The sequence below is a fragment of the Sus scrofa genome, chromosome 2, assembly GCF_054392235.1.
Source record: "Sus scrofa isolate SSC_HxYL_T2T_F1_AM1 chromosome 2, Sscrofa_HxYL_maternal_Yorkshire_Landrace_v2.0, whole genome shotgun sequence".
Taxonomy (NCBI): Eukaryota; Metazoa; Chordata; class Mammalia; order Artiodactyla; family Suidae; genus Sus; species Sus scrofa.
This window is the reverse complement of record NC_139384.1, coordinates 5,413,323-5,418,138: the sequence shown is the minus strand read 5'-3', so window position 1 is coordinate 5,418,138 and position 4,816 is coordinate 5,413,323.

Here is a 4,816-nt window from a genome sequence, read left to right as displayed (position 1 = left end):
GTTCGTCTCCAGAAATCAGGGACTCGGGGCTCCATGTGGGTTGCTGTGAGCGTGTCTCCCCTGCTGCTGAGAACCCAGGGGGAGCAGGAAGCCCCCCACCCCCGTTCGGCCTGGGGGACCTTCCCAAGGACCATCGAGGTACCAGGGAATCTCTGAGAAGGGGCCCTGAGCCACCCGGGCAGGGAGAGTGGCACCAGGGAAGCTGCCCAGTGGTGTCACTGAGCTGTCCTCAGGGCAAGAGGGTAAGGCCTGAAAAGGTGAATAAGACAAAGCCTTCCTGGCAGTGGGAACAGCACACAGCAAAGGGCGGGAGTGGGCAAAAGTGTGGCCAGTTTCTCAGCCTCGCTGAGCAAAGCTGGGAAGGTGGTGGAGGATGGACCTGGGGAAAGGCTTGGCGGACGAGATGGGCCATGTGAGTTCAGTGAGTGCTGGGAACTCAGTGAGTGTAGATCCCTCTGTAGGCCCCATTTTTCCAGATGTGGAAACTGGAACTCAGAGAGGTTAGGTAACAAGCCCAAGATCACACAGCCAGTCTCGGAGCTAGGGTTCAAGCTCAGGCTATTGGCTCCCGAGCTCACAAAGAGGTGACTCCTAGATCACGCTGCCCCCTGACCCAACTCCCCGAGGATGGGGCTGAGGGGCAGCAGAGAAGCCCTTGTGGACCCCAGACTGCTCTGGTTTCCCCCTCCTCCACCCCGGAAGGTCGCATCAAGCATGAGGCGAGGAGGAGCTGCCGGGTGGGAATTCCCAGCAGCCCCCAGGAGGCCTGCTCACCCCAAGGCCTGACAGTGAAGAGTTTCTGTGGAATCCCCTTCACCCCCAAGATAACCAAGGAGATAGGCCACTGAGGGGCCCAAGAAGGGTGGACTCTGGGACAGCTTCCTGGAGGAGGTGGAAGCCCCACCCTTGGAGGAGGGGGAGCAGCCTCCAGACAGGGAAACCGCCTACCCAGAGGTGTCTAGAGAGCCGTGCAGCCGCCTGGGGCTGAGCTGGGAAGCTCATGTCCAGCGTGAGGCTGGAGGGCCTGGTCCTGCCGGCAGTGAGGTCCTGGGCAGGAGCGCGGGACATGGGGGGCAGGGTTGGGGTGGGGAGTGGGGGCGTCACTCCAAGCAGCTTTGGAGGTGACGCCAGGGGCCGCTGCTCTTGGTCTGAGAGGCGCAGTCCCAGCTGCCTTGGGGCCTTAGGTTCCTTCAGCAGGGCCCAAACTGTGTTATCCCGTTTCTTCTGCCTCTTCTTCCCCTCTCACTCCACTCTTCCCCGCCTCCTCCAGCCCCCGGCCCATGAGCCTGCCTCAAGGGCCCCAGGCCCCCTCTGCCTGGCAGCCCTCCAGGATAGGCCAAGTCCCACCCAAGAGGTGTGGAGGTTGCCGTCCTGCCCTTGGCAGAGGCGGGCCAGGCCTGCACGCAGGAGGAGCAGGACGCGCCAGGGCAGCATCCACAGGCGACAGCAGCCCGGAGCTTCCCTTCCTCTCTCCTGCCCTATTGTCTATGCCTGCAGACACCCGAAGGGACAGGCCAAAAAGCCAAATAAGCACCAAGACTGGGCCACAGAGCTCCTGCCCTCTCCACCCCCACCCAGAAGGGTCAATGATGGCCAGGCGGGGACAAGAGGCCTGGGTCCCCAGCCCTGAGCTCCGGCTAAATGGGAGCCAGAGTGGCACGGGTCTGGGGGGGGGGGGGGCAGGCAGAAAGGAACTTGGGAAACAAAGTCCCTCAGGGTTCCTCCTGCCACAGACCGGGGCCACTGCTTATTTGCTGTGTAACGAGTTCCTTCCACTCAAGAGCCTCCATTTATGTATTTACGTATTTTTTTATGTATTTATTTATTTATTTCTGTTTGGCTGCTAGCACATGAGGAAGTTCCCGGGCCAAGGACCGAACCCTCACAAAAGCAGTGACAGGGCTGGATCCTTAACCCTCTGAGCCACCAGGGAATTCCTCAGTTTCCCCAGATGAAGAATGGGTGTATTACTCGAGATGTCCTCTAGGCATTCCCGTTGTGGCTCAATGGTAACAAACCCGACCAGGATCCATGAGGACACAGGTTCCATTCCTGGCCTCCCTCAGGGGGTTCAGGATCCAGCGTTGCTATGGGCTGTGGTGTAGGTCGCAGACGCGGCTCAGATCTGGTGTTGCTGTGACTGTGGCATAGGCCGGGGCCCATAGCTCCGATTAGACTCCTAGCCTGGGAACCTCCATATGCCGCACGTGCAGCCCCCTCCCCCCAAAAAAGGCTTCTAACGGCATCCACACACCACGTATCAGCTTTGGGATTGTAGGCAATTCATGTGCTTCCTTGGGCCTCAGTTTCTTCATTCATCAAAGGTCAGGGATCGTACACACTTCATAGGACACAGGAAATGACACATGCCAAATGTCAGGCACACAGTGGGTGCTCAGTAAATACGAGGCCAAGGCTTTGGGTGGAGGAGTCCTGGAGCTCCTGGGATCTGGTGTTTGGGAGAAAGGGAGGCGAGTGGACCTCAGGAGGCACGAGGAGCAAAGCAGCTGGGTCCCCCGCCAAGGCACCCCCCGGGGGCAAGACTGGGCCTCTGAGGTTGCAGCCCCTCTGGAACCCACTCCAGGGTGCCTCTATACCCCAGCACCTCACCCCAACCTGCTCCTTCAACCCTCCATAAACACCCACACCCCAGGCCAAGAGCCCCAAGAGAGCGCACAGCCCTGGGTGCAGGGAGCAGAGGAGCCACACGGGGGCGGCAGAGACTCGAGATGCAGCAGCTCAGGGGCCTCAGGGAAAGTGGGGGTGGAAGGTCAGAAAATGGGGCAAAGGGGCAGGGGCGGCTTGGAGCAGATGGAGGCCGAGGGGGGTCGCCTCTCTGCTATCTCTGACCTCGGGTCATGTGCCAAGTTCACTCATCCATGCAACTCTTGTTCCTTTATTTCTTTCTTTCTTCAGTGTTTCTTCTTTCTTTCTTTTTTTTTTTTTTTTTTTTTTTTTGTCTTTTTGCCTTTTTGTCTTTTCTAGGGCTGCTCCCGGGGCATATGGAGGTCCCCAGGCTAGGGGTCTAATCAGAGCTGTAGCCACCGGCCTACACCAGGGCCACAGCAAGTTTGGATCCAAGCCGCGTCTGCAACCTGCACCACAGCTCATGGCAACGCCGGATCCTTAACCCACTGAGCAAGGGCAGGGATCGAACCCGCAACCTCATGGTTCCTAGTTGGATTCGTTAACCACTGCGCCACGACGGGAACTCCAGTGTTTCTTCTTTTGAGTCAGCCCATCTCCCTCCCTCCCTCTCTCCCGGCTCCTTCATTTTCCTATTTTTCCCTGTTTGTTCAGCCAGGCAGCTGGACCTCACATCCTGAGCCATGCCCACAGCTGGTGCCAGCCTGGGCCAGGCACTCCTGTCAGGGGTACAGAGATGGGTGAGCCTTTGTCCCTACTCTTGAGGTACTCAAGACTTGGCTGGGGGCTGGATGATCCTGCCTGGTCACTGGCATCAGAAGGATTCCATTGCAGGCCGAGGGCCAGCCTGGCCACCTCCGCTGTTCTGAGGTCTGCGGGACAATGACCCGCTGAGCAAGGTGCCCAAGGACTCTGGTCTTTGGACTGGTGGGGCATCAAGGGGCTGAGTCACCCACAAGCTGGCAGTGAACAGCAGCCACAGAAAATGGTCAAACAGTAAACAGTGCCCTCGCCAGGCAGTCAGTGACCTGGGCCACCTCCCCGCTCCAAAAGAAACTAGGAAAACAGTGCCGTCCAGGGTCCAGCAATGGCTGAGATTTGGGAAAATTCGCTGCCAGCCAGGGCAGATTTTCTGGCCCAGTGGCCAAGCTCCTTCTCACAGAAGCAGGAGCACAGGGTCGGAGTGAGGCTGGCCTTCCCGTCAGGAGACCTGCGTTGAAATTCTGACTCTGTGTCCTGTAGCCTGACACATGCCAATGCCTTTCTCGGAGCCTCAGCTTCCAAATCTGTCGAATGGGGGAAGCAGGTCCCCCACTGAGCCCAACTCACGGTCTGAGTGCTAAAGGACATGATGCATATGAGGTGTGGTGGTAGAGAGAGCCCAGCTGTGTGGCCAGACCTGGGTTCAAATTCAAGTTCTACCGCTTGCTAGCTGGGAGTCTTACTTTTTTTGGATTTTTGCTTTTTGGCTGCACCTGCAACATGTGGAAGATCCCTGGCCGGGGATCGAACCTGTACCTCAGCAGAGACTTGAGCCACAGCGGTGACAATACTGGATCCTTAACACACTAGGCCACAAGGGAACTCCTAACTGTGGCTCATAGACGAGTTTACACCTTTCTGGGCCTCGAGGGCCTCATCTGTAAAAGGGGGCTAGCAACTCCCACCCACTAGGGGACAGCAGCTCCACACAGGTAGGGAGCCACTAATGGGCGCTGTTATTATTAGGAAATGTTCAGTGAAACTAAAGCATGACACACAACAAGAGTGTCATTAGAGTGATTATCCCCATAGCAACCAAGGCCAAACGCCTCTGCCTCAACTCTCAGCTCCCTCCACCCATAGTCTGGCCCCGCCTGCCACCCAAAGCGTGACAACAGCAGCCATGGGGAGACTAGGGGATGACGAGGCCGACAGCTGATGGTTGGGGGTGGGGTCCCTCCCCACCACGCCTTAGGGCGGGGAGCCCTGCTCGGAGGCTACAATCCCAGCCCCGTGCCAAGTCACTGCCCAGCCCTGTGGCAGTTTCGGGGAGGCAGGGGCACCTGAAGGGTGGGGATGACCTGGGGCGCTCCCTCCGTCCAGGTGAGGCTTATGCAGCCTGCTGACCGTGGCCCTGGTGAGCTTGGAATGGGACTCGAGGGCCTGGGCTCTGCCTCTGGGCAGTGGG